The sequence below is a fragment of the Panthera uncia genome, chromosome D2 (assembly GCF_023721935.1).
Source record: "Panthera uncia isolate 11264 chromosome D2, Puncia_PCG_1.0, whole genome shotgun sequence".
In the NCBI taxonomy this organism is placed as follows: Eukaryota; Metazoa; Chordata; class Mammalia; order Carnivora; family Felidae; genus Panthera; species Panthera uncia.
In genome coordinates this window covers 74,304,515-74,316,653 of record NC_064818.1, presented here as the reverse complement: position 1 = coordinate 74,316,653, position 12,139 = coordinate 74,304,515, and the positions used below count along the sequence as shown (strand labels likewise).

General features: G+C 50.7%; 1 protein-coding gene across 1 annotated transcript in view; it reads right to left on the bottom strand.

Annotated features, from left to right (window-relative positions):
- Positions 1-12,139, bottom strand: part of PLPP4 (phospholipid phosphatase 4) — a 126,051-nt gene that overhangs the window by 81,264 nt on the left and 32,648 nt on the right. The gene's annotated exons all lie outside the window — the stretch shown is intronic.

The window sequence follows — 12,139 nt, the reverse complement described above, 5'->3', positions numbered from 1 at the left end:
TGAAAGTCAAGCCCGGGTTCCAGGGAGGGGCCTGGACTCCGCCTCTTGGCAGGGATGTGACAAGGTCCCGTCAGAAAGAAGCCAGTAAGATGACACAGGTGGCTTTAAAATAACAACCTGCCACCCACGGGCCGTCAGCAGTGTTAATGTGCCCACAGCCCCGCTCTCAGAGGCCCCAGAACCTTGATCCCCGTTTCTTCCCCACGCAGCCGGCACCGTCCCTCCTCACCTCGTTTGTCCCCCGCGTGTTACAACCATCATGGCGATTTTTTAAAGCCTGCAATCAGCCTTTTGCACAATTCCACACCCCACCCCGAGGAGCTGCAGCCAGAACACATCTATCAAGCAAATTATATTCCCTGGGAGCAGCAGAGCCTAGAGAGATAGATGTCCCTTCTCCAGCCACGCTCCAGCCACCAGTGCCTGCCCCTGAGATTCCAGACAGCAAGGCAGCTACGCAGAGGACCGTGGGTCTCAGAGGGCAAACGGGGGCAGAGGTGGGCGTGAGGCAGAACGGACAGGTCTGGAGACAAGACCAGGGTGTTTCCAAGAAAGGGCAGCCCAGGCCCGGAAACCCCCTTCCATGAGCTCTCTGTAGGTGGTTTGGGAGCCAGGAAGTGGAAACCCGGTTTCTGCTGAGCAGGTCAAGCACGACCTCCAATTACCTGCTCACCAGGGCTCACTAGGCACTGGGACCCCCCCCCCTCCCCGCCCAGTGGCACTAGATCAGTGCTTCCCAAACATTAACGTGGCCAGGATCCACTTTGGGGTCTTGTGCTAACAGGAACAACCAGTCCTGGGTGGGGCCAGAGAGCTGGCATCCCCAGCAAGCTTCCAGGTGGTGCCACGCTGCCCACCTGTCAATCAAACCGCGATTCGCAAGGGGCCGAGGCACTGGCATCAAAGGGAGGGAGCCTATTAACAACGCAGAGTCCCGGGGTCTCACCCAGATCTACTGAATCAGAATCTTCATTTTCAGCAAGAGCCCCAGGGGATTCATGTGAGCACTAAGGGTGGACACACAGGCTCCCAGGGACGGAAAGCCGGTGCTTCCCAGCTTCAGCCATTTGAGAACCAAGGGGCACCTGCGGGGCCCAGCTGGTTAAGCGTCTGACTCTGGGTGTTGCCACAGGCCATGATCTCGCGGTTCATGGGTTCGAGCCCTGCGTCCAGGCTCCATACTAACCATTAGGAGCCTGCTTGGGATTCTCTCTCTCCCTCTCTCTGTCTCTCATTCAAAATAAGTAAAGATTAAAAAAAAAAAGAACCAAGTTGGCCAAGTTTTGCCTTATCCCCCCTTCCTCCCCTACTGTGACTTTCCTTGAGACTTGGTAAACTAAAAGCCTAGAAGAAACTTCATGTCACTGTTTAATTACAAAGTCAACATTCCCTCCGTCAACATCCGGTAAATGTCAACATAAACGCAATGAAAACAAAAGACCGCTATTAAATTCTTTGGTGCCACTGCCTCTGAGAGGAGCCCACCCTCCCTGTGAAGGCCCAGGGAGCGTCTGTCCCCTGTCCATCGCCTTGGTCTGTCCGTCCTCTGCAAGGCGGGGAAAGACAGAAGGGGAAACGGGGAGGGGGGTGAGCGACCCTCTCCGTGACTGCAGAGTTGGGGGCTCTCACCTGTGTGTAACCTAAGCGCACATCACACAGCCCCTAAAATCATCTCTAAGCACCGCTGCTGTCGTGGAAGCAGGTCAAAACGTTTTGATGCAGAAAGGATAGAGTTCCCACTAAAGGCAACCTAGCTTTTCTTTTGTGAAAACTGTACCTGCCCAGAGCCAGGTGACTTGGCTTGCTGTTGGATCTAGATCCGAGATAGGCTTCTTTAATTTCTCTGCTGCTCGAATCGCACAACTGTCTCAATCTAACCATATACCGATTTCTTCCTCGCAAAGGAGGAAGAGTGTTCTTGTTTTCTCCCGAAGTTTTCCGACGGTGCGGTTCGAAGAACTTGGAAAACATACACAATGAAAATTCAGAGACATTATTCTAACTCTATGCTGAGCAATTCTTTTTAATTCATGCATAAATCCTCCTGAGGCTGGGTTCCTATCCATACTCTCTTTCTCCGTCTCTCTCTGTCTCCTCATGGCCAGTCCTGTTTTCACAGCCCAGCCCGACTCTTAAGCAGCATACGGTATCTGCTTATATAGGAAGGGTGCAGTAGGGGAGAGGCAGTGGACCATCATCACCTTTGCCTTCTGCTTATTCATTCAACAATCATGTACTGAGTGCCTGCGATGTGCCAGGCACTGCCCTATGAACCCTGGGGAATAAAACACACGTGGTCCCCCTCTTGCGGAGATTACAGTCAAGGGACCGTGAAGTGCCAACTGACTGGGGAATGAGACATCAAGGTTTTCAGTTACAGGTGTCAGAGCTGTCTACACAGATCGCCAGCCCACTCTGCTTTCAGGAGATGTCGGGTTAGGAGTGTTCCAGTAGGTGGACCCATGAGATGGCCTCTAATCTAGGGCTGCTTATGAGGATCCTAACCCCCGGAAATGTCACAGAGTGTGGACCTATCACTGTCCACATGCTGAATGGGGCAACATTCAGAATTAGGAACCCAGAAGAATGGCCCATCTTGACATCACACTAGCAAGGAACAGTGAAGCCTCTGTCCCCCATGCTTCTTCTAACTCAAAGCCAAGTTCTCAAAGCTCCACAATCTCCCCCCTTTAATCATATCACATACGTTGATGGCATAACTTTTTCAAAACAGGTTAACACTTCAGTCACATACTAGACACAAATTTCTACCTCCTTTTCCCACAACCAAAAATAACACAAGATTGTACTGAAATATGAACCTAACCAGACCATTAAACTTGGTTCAAATCCCTGCTTTGGCATTTGCCAGCTGAGGGGCTTGAGAAAACCTCTCTGAGACTTCGTATCTTTCCCCCCACCCCACCCCCAGGATGGCTATACCTTCCAGGGCAGTAATAATACTGCAATCATCAGCAGTAAGAAAAGTTAGGGTCTGGCAAGTGTCTAGGGCACTGAAGGCCTCCATCAAAGGTGGCTGCTGTTCCTCCAATGTGAACATCAACACTGCTGAGGACACAAAGTGGGTCTGAGAAGGACTCCCCACCCCCATTCTCCCCAACCTTGGGGCAGGGAGGTTGCATGCCAGGGGAAGAGGGTCAGACAGACAACGATGACAACTGTCACTCATCATCTGACCATTCTGTGAGCGACAATGGCCCAGGAAGTCCCTTTTGAACCTTGCAGTGTGATAAAGAAGTTTTCCAGGCAAGAGCAAAAAGTAAAGCCTGTTCCTTAACTGAACTATTGACTTTCCCCACAGGTGGGCATCTCCCATGAGAGAGGGAAAACACTTACAAATGGGCACTGGATGCGGTCAGTAGACAGGCAAGTCGCTCCAGGCCCGGCAGGGAGGAGGTGTGTCAGACTTACTGTTAGTCCTAGGGCAAAGGGTGGGATGAGGCCACGGACAGAATGTACTGATGAATTATCTCTGTGAGCCCGTGACCTGTCTCTGAACATACAGCCTTCTCCTGAGTTCGGTGGTTGGCCATCCCAAAGACAAGAGTAACAAATTTCATAATAACTGGTTATTACATTTGGAGCCATCTTGTGCCATGCCCTTGACCTGGTGCTTTCCAACATTATTTCATTTAATTTTCATAAGAGCCTATGAGATAGAAATTGCTGTTATTCCCATTTTATAGACAAGAACACTGAGGCTACAAGACAAAGGGTCTCTTGCCTAAGTCGTCACAGCTCTATGTGCCTTGGAATGTCCACTAATGCACGTCCTCCTCAGCACATAGTCTGGAACTTTAAGGAAAGAACATGCAAATACACACACACACACACACACACACACACACACACACTGCCCACCAGTGTAGTGGCAACTGAAATTATTTGAATAAGAGACACAATTTTCCACAATTAGAAATATAACCTTGCTCTTGGGAAATGCAACATGTTGATCTCAGTTCTCACTGTGAAGGCTAAAATCAGATTCTTGCAGAGGGCAGTCGGATGTTTGTTGTGAAGGAGGGAAGGGAAGAAACAATGCACAGAGAAGGAGGTGGCAAGAGAAGTGAGGACCCCAAGAAGTTGCCCCCACCATCCCCCTCCTCCCCGCCCCCCAGAGAAGCAGGTGCCGTGCAGCAAAGCTGTCGGCCACTCACCTGCACTGTATCCAGGAGACCAGCCCTGGACCAGATGAGGAACGGCTCCCATGGCCCCCACCCCATCCTGGGGATGGCCCCTCTTCTCTGCAGCAAGCTTCACAAAGGATGGGAAGGCAGGCTTAGCGAGGGTGGCCGTGCCCCGGGGGCCGAGGCACAGGCACAGGCGGGCTCCACTCCTCCTCCCCCGGTTCCAGCCCTCATGCCCTCCCAACTCTGTGGGCACTGACTCCAGAGGGACAGCCTGGGTTGGATTTGCACTCACCCTCACTGACTGCGTGACCTTGGGCAAGACGCTTCCCTTCCTGGGCCTTGATTTCCTCATCTGCAAACTACTGCTGATGATGACACCTACACACCTCCGTCAGAGGGCTGGTGTGAATATTAAGGTGATGGTGTGAAGTTCTTAGAAGGGCACCTGCGAATAGCACGCGTTCTGTACGTGTGTTACCGCGCTGCAGCCGAAAGCCTCAAATTACAGCCTAACGCTGGGTCCTGCCCTCGTGTCTGAAACTACATGGGCTTCGACCAGCCTGACCACAAGCTCCCTTCCCTGCTCTGCCCCCTCAGGGGAGGTCCCCCGGCCGAACAACCCTCTTTATCAAGAGGCCAGGTGAAATTATTGCTTATTATCCCCGAGTATGGGGTTTTGGTCCCCTACCAGCCCACAAACAGGCCGATCACATCCTCCTGTAGGAACCAGGGCCACCCCTCCCTCTTGGAACTACACAGCCTGCCTCCCACAGGCCCTGCTGGCTGGCAGTCTCCTCCTCCCCTGCTGTGCGCATATGTGACTAATAAACTTCTATCCATCTCTCTGTCCCAACCTCCACGTATGGCCACCCCCATGGCCCCTAGAGAAGGAATCCCTCCTCACCAAGGGTGTGAAGATAGGACAATCAGAGCATGTACTCCTTGGCCAGGCCCTCTGCACATGATGGGGTGGGACAGGGGTGGAAACATCTGGGCCGAGCCTGGAAATGTCTTCGATCTATCCAGCTCCAGGAAGGAAGAGAAAGGACCAGGGGTGGGCAGTGTGGATAAAACAAAGCTGCCAACCCAAAGACTACCTGCTCACACTGGCTCTTCTTCAGCATTTAGAAAAACGGCCCTGGGGGTGCCTGGGTGGCTCAGTCGGTTAAGCGTCTGACTTCAGCTCAGGTCACGATCTCCCGGTTCGTGGGTTCAAGCCCCACATCGGGCTCCGGGCTGACAGCTCAGAGCCTGGAGCCTGCTTCGGATTCTGTGCCTCCCTCTCTTTCTGTCCCTCCCCTGCTCATGCTCTGTCTCTCTCTGTCTCTCAAAAATAAATAAAACGTCAACAAAAAATTTAAAAAAAGAAAAAGAACAGCCCCAATCTGCCTCCCCTATACCTGTGGTCACCAATACTGGGACCACAGACACACATGGACCTCTGACACACGCTCCATGAAGTACACGACACCTCCAACCACGGATGGACCCATGGATGTTTGGTCTTCCCAAACATGTATACTCTGAACTTAATCAAGCCTTTGGATCCAACTTCTAGCTTATAGGAAACACAGGGGCAGAGGAATAAGTCAAATGCCCTCCAGCAACAAATTAGACAAGTCTAGGAATAAAGCTAGATGGAATGTTCCAGATTACAAGACTCTGAAGAGACAAGACAACCAAATGTAACATGCATTTGACTGGATCTTGGGTCAAAAAAATTAAAAAGCCATTAAAAAGAAACTTTGAGGATGAGCAGGGCAGTAGAGGGACTGGAACGGACTAGATATCAGGTGATAATAAGGTACTAATTTCCTTAAGTGTGGTAAGAACATGGATATGTAGAAGAATGCCTTATTTTTTGGAGAAGCATTTAGGGAGCTTAGGATAATCACCAGCAATTTACTCTCAAATAGTTCAGAAAATTATACATAAAGCATATAAATACAGAAATAAAGCAAATAAGTTAAAATGTTAATTGCTAAATCTAGGCGGAGTATACGGGGGAATCATTTTGCTGTTTCTACTTTTCCGCATGTTTGAAAATGTCCAGGATGAGATGCTGGTATAGAGAGGTCCAGGAGCAGGAGCCCCTAAAGTGGGGGAACTAGGACAGAAGGTAATGTTGGCCATGAAAGTAAAGTGTTGGCAGCCACAGCTGTGGAGTTGAAAAGGCTATGTTCTACCCTTGCCACTTACAAGCTGTGTGACCCTGGGCAAGTTACGCCTCCTCTCTGAGCCCTGGTTGCCTTGTCCACGGGTGGAGATAACCACACAAACTACCTTCAGGGCCGGGTGAGGAATGGATGGGGAGGAAACGCATAATGGACTCAGCACAGAGCAGGCTGTGCGACGCTCAGTAGATGCCCCCTCCCCATCAGGCAGCTCCTGCAGCCAACGGCATATTCAAACCACCGCACAGAAAAAGCAGGACACACCCAAACATGCCTGCAGTGGGGCGGGGGCGTACCCGGAAGCGTATTTCGCAGCAGCACCACGTTCAAAATCATGTGCATCAGCCCAAAAGTCCAAACATTTAATCCAACAATTTCTGAACATCTCTACAGAGGGTGCCTTCCCTTTGGAAGTCAACGGAAGCCTGAAAACATTTCACTGTCTGAATTCAAACAGAAAATCCTGGTCTACAGACACGCAGGCTGCAAAAGCCAACGCATCAGGTCCAGCTAGGACTTCGTGACCGGGGGCAAGCTGGCGAAGTCCCCTTCCCATCTGTAAAACGGGCAGCACCCCTGCTGAAATGTAAGAATCTGAGTTCAGTCAGGGTCCATCAGAAGCACCCAACAACTGCCATTAATACTACTATTCACTGAAAAATCACAAATTAAAAAAAAAAAAAATCCTAAGAATATGCATCCCACAAAACAACGTGGGGACCTTATCTAGATCCTGATTCAAAGAAATTAGGTGTTCATTTGATTGGGGTTTACAAGTGGTGTTGTGCTCTTGGGGGGGGCTGGTTCAGTTTTTTGTTTCATTGTTTTTGTTTTTCTTCAGTTCTCATCGGTTAGAGTTTTTGAAGTATTGGCATATGAAATGATGTTATGACTGGGCTTTGCTTTAAAATACTCCATCAATAGGGGCGCCTGGGTGGCTCAGTTGGTTAAGCACCCAACTCTTGATCTTGTCTCAGATCACGATCTCATGGTTTGTGAGTTCGAGCCCTGCGTTGGGCTCCACACTAATGGCGTGGAGCCTGCTTGGGATTCTCTCTCTCCCCCTCTCTCTGCCCCTCTCCACTTGTATGCTCGCTTGCTCTCTCTCTCTCTCAAAATAAATAAATAGGGGCACCTGGGTGGCTGAGTCGGTTAAGCATCCAACTTGGCTCAGGTCATGACCTCACGGTTTGTGGGTCTGAGCCCGTGTCGGTCTCTGTGCTGACAGCTCAGAGCGTGGAGCCTGTTTCGGATTCTGTGTCTCCCCCTCTCTCTGCCCCTCCTCCACTTGCACTCTGTGTCTCTCAAAAAGGAATAAATGTAAGTAAGTAAGTAAATAAATAAATAAATAAATAGTAAGGAAAAATACTCCACCAATAAAGGGGAAGAGGGGACCAGATGAAATCAAAGTCCTGATAACTGGTGGAGGGTTTGTGACAATTTCCACCACACGAAGTTCATTTGTTTGTTTTTTTTTTTAAAGGATTTTGCTCACTGGCCAGAAAGATACTCCAAAAGTAAGTGTTTTCTCAGCCAAAGCAACTGATGCTCTTGGAAAGTATTATTTCAGTCAAGTGTACAGACAGAGGAATGAATAAAAGTCAGCAAGAAGAAAGGAGAGACAAGGGAAGAGGTCAGCTGACTCACAGAAGGAGTTCCCTTCCAAAACCTGCACACCTAGACCTCTCTGAAGACCCTCAGGTCAAGACCCCGAGGTCGCCTCAGAGCCTGAGGCGATGAGGAGTCCTCTCCCGGGCTCAGATACTGCCCAGACTGGACGCCTCGGAAAGCAAGTGCTTCATAACTAAGGCGGTGACATGTGGGTGACAGTGAGCCGTGGGGGACAGGTGACTATGGGCAGAGCCAGGCAGCTGAGAAACCTATGGAATCTGCCTCCCACTGGCTGTTGGGCCTCCCAGAGCTCAGAGCCCAGGCCCAGGCTCAGAAAAGCTCTCCCAGCAGGGCCGGCAACGCAGAGCCCTCTGGGCCAGACACATCTCCCAGCAGAAAACGTTGCAGGGACCACCAGACTGTCTCTGAGCCACAAGCAAACAAAAACCACTCCAAAGGAAAAAAAAAAAAATGTAGTGAAAGGGGACGAGGGAGGAAAGTTCGTATCTCTTTGCTAACAGACCTCAGTCTCCAATTAATCTTTGGCTCTAGAATGCCCAGGGAACCATTCATTCCTGGATTAAATAAGTCTTTAGGAATTTAGCCACAGCTGAAAGCACTCTGGAACATTCTACGTACCCACACCTGGAATATGTGGTATATGGCCACACCAGGCCACATAAAGACCCCAGAATACACCACTGAGCAGAGTCCTGGGGCAGCACAGAATGCCACTCAATGCTTAGGACAAAACACAGTGAAGACAGAACTTAATTTGAAGAGGTTTCTGAGCTATAATTTTAATTAAAACACATCAGCCAGAGAGAGCACTTGTTCCCAAATGGGGCCCTCAAGTGTCTTCGAGATCTTGCTCCCTTACAGCCTCATCTGAATTTCCCTGGTGGCAGTTAGCAGGGGTCCAGCTAGCAACAGGCCCTTCTTCCCCGAGTCCTTGGCAGATATCAGCAAAGCCCTGACCTGAACGAAGCCCCTGATCATTTTCTCCATGACTTATTTTTCCATGTTCTAGAATGATCTTCAGTTGGGCTGGTAGGTGAGAGGAGGCAGATTCCTGAGACTGCACAGCCACAGATCAGAAGGCCCAGGGCCAGGGACGGCCATGATCAGACAAGAGGCTGATGGGCAGGGGCCAGGTCAGGGCTGAGAGCATGTGGATGTGAGACAAGACGCTGGGGTACATCTCCCCGTGGCATGAAAACCTGCTCAGCAGCCAAGGTCTGGAGGAGGCAGAAGTTTCCCCCCTTCTAACCTGAGGAATGGCCAGGCCTGTGGTTTTCAAGCAGATCAAGAACCCTCATTTTTGCCCCCAAAGTTTTTTGCTGTCGGCATCACCTGCACTACAAGCCCTCAACCCCTTAATGCAAAGTCAAGTTGGGACACAGTCCCGTGGACTCGGGTTAGGCCGTGCATAACTGCAGGCTCCCTGGGCTGGTTTCCGTGGCCCCAGTGACAGCCAGCTCCCGAGTGAAGGACCCAGCAATGGCTGCCTGTTGGTACGACTAGGCTCTGTGGCTGGGATCCATCTGCTGACTTGAAATCTTCCTAGGAAAAGAATCAAGGATAAGCCAGGTCATACCACCACGGCCGCAAAGACACAGTGATGATCTCAAGGCCGAATGCAAGGGCCACAACCAAACACCAGCTCCAAATGGGCACCAGGGACTTTTGTCTGCTTTCGATCGGAGCCATAGCCCCAGGGCTTAGAGCAGTGCCTGGCATGAAGCAAGTGCTCAATAAATACCTACTGCACCAAGACTAAACAAATCCACAGCCGTTATTTCAACAAAGATGGGATCTTCTGCCACATGGAATCTTCAGTCGGCAGCTGGCAGCTGGCCGCCCTTGGACTGAAAGCAGCTTCTTGCTACTACATTTGCTTTGGGCTGCTCGGTGTTTTGTGTTTTTTGGTTGTTGTTGTTTTTTTTTTTTTTTTAATGTATAATTCATGGCCAATGTTTAAAAACCAGGAGCTCTTACTGCACAATCTGCATCTCTGGCTTCCGTTGAAGAATTTGGTCTGGAAACCTCAGGCCCACATCCCGCCAGGGCAGCAAACTGATGAAGGAGCGAGGAAAGGGCCGCCCGCCTGGGAGGGACAAGTCCTGCCTCGGGTCCGGCCACGCCCGTTGTGCTTGTGAATCCCCCGGCTAGACCGTGCAATATGACACATGCTCTTCTCTGTGGCTGCTGCAGCCTGGCTGCTGGCTGGCCCAGGAGTGGGGGGCACTTAACAGTCTCCAGGACCCCCCCCCAGTCTACGAGGCCAGCGCCCCCCAGTGGACGAGTGCACCTCTCTCTTCTCAGGGAGCATGGCTTTGCAGACAGCTGGTCTGCTGCCTGGTTTGTTAGGACGCATCGGCCCACAGCACTTGAGTGCTCCCCTCCAGCAGCACTGGCGGCACCTACCCACCCCTGCAAACCTTGCTCTCAACTCTGTCCCAAGTGACAAGAGACCCCCCCAGCCCCGAGGCACTGCTGAGAACTGGGTTTGATGCGTCCCCGGTCATCTCAATGGCTCCTTAGTAACACAGTAAATGAGATGCCATCTTCAGAGACATCCAGAAGGAAGAGAAGGGGAGAGGAAGAGAAGTGGGGAGAGAGGAAGCAGAGTGAGGGAAGATGGGTCAGCTGATCGCTTTCTGAGTGCTTCCTATAGGCCAGGAGCCTGCTAGGCACATGTTACAGCTTCCCTCAATCACTCCTCACAATGAAAAGGTAGGCACTGCCGTCCCCAATGTCCAGGGAGGGAAACTGAGGCTCAGAGGGTGTTGTGTTTCTGTTTTTGCTTTTGACCTGCCCAAATTCACTCAGCAGGACAAACAGCAAAACTGAAGCTCAAACCCAGGTCTTCTAACCATAACCCTGGGCTATTTCCACAGCCCCCGTTTCTGGGAGGGTGGGCAAGGGTACACTGAAGTGACAGCAAAACCACGGGTGGGCTGCAGACAACTCCACTCGGTACAGGCAGCGGTGGGAGGATCCGGGGTCTGCCCGGGTAGTACAGGGATGCAGGCTGGTGCTGGACAGCAGCTCACTGGACCAGAGCCAGCTAGCGGCCACTGATTACCTTGTGACCACAGGAAAATCGCTCCTTCGGTGTTGTAACTTCTTGATCAGTATAATGCAAATTCATTCGCTGTCTCATTCATTCACCTGCAGTAGAGCAAGGCAGTAAAAGGACCTTGGCCCAATCACTTTACTTCTGCGTGCCTGTTTCTCATCTGTAAAAGGATTACTATCCATGAGATAACTGGCACATAGTAAGCAAGCCTGATAAATGCTCAGTTTTACTCCTCATTCATTCATTCATGCAGTCATGTGTTCAACAAGCAATGACATCCGCCTATGAGTAGGTTTTGTCACCCTACTCAAAAGGGGCTAGTGTTGATCCTGGGCTCCTGGGGCACCGTCTTCCTGCTCTCTGATCCCTCTCCTTGCTCACTTTGTCTTTCTTAAGCTCCTCTCCCTCCCTCCAGACCCTTCATAAATAATGTTGGGGGGTGCCTGGGTGGCTCAGTCGGTTCAGCGTCCGACTTCGGCTCAGGTCATGATCTCACGCCTCGTGAGTTCGAGCCCCGCGTCGGGCTCTGTGCTGACAGCTCGGAGCCTGGAGCCTGCTTCAGATTCTGTGTCTCCCTCTCTCTCTCTGCCCCTTCCCCCTTCATGCTCTGTCTCTCTCTGTCTCTCAAAAATGAATAAACATTAAAAAAAAAACTTTTTTTTTTAAATAATGTTGGCCCAAGAGCCCATCCTAGGACTGGGGCTGAAACAGTGGGGACCACATTGTGTTCTCAGGGCCCCAGCAGCCCAACTTCTGGCCTTTCCAAATTGACATCCCCATCCCTAATACCTACATGCCCGTGTTCATTTCAAGCGTTATTCACCATACGCATGATACAGGAACAACCCTAAGTGTCCATCAGTGGATGAATGGATAACGAAGAGGTGCTGTATACATACAATGGAATATTATTCAGCCATAAGAAAGAAGGACATCTGCCATTTGTGACAATATGGATAGACCTTGAGGACATTCTGCTAAATGAAGTCAGACAGAAAGAGACAGATACTGTATGATCTCACTTCTATGTGGAATCTAAACAAGCAAACCCATAGAAACAGAGACTAGAATGGTGGCCAGCATGGGCTGCAGGTGGAAAGGAGGAGAAATGGGGAGATAGT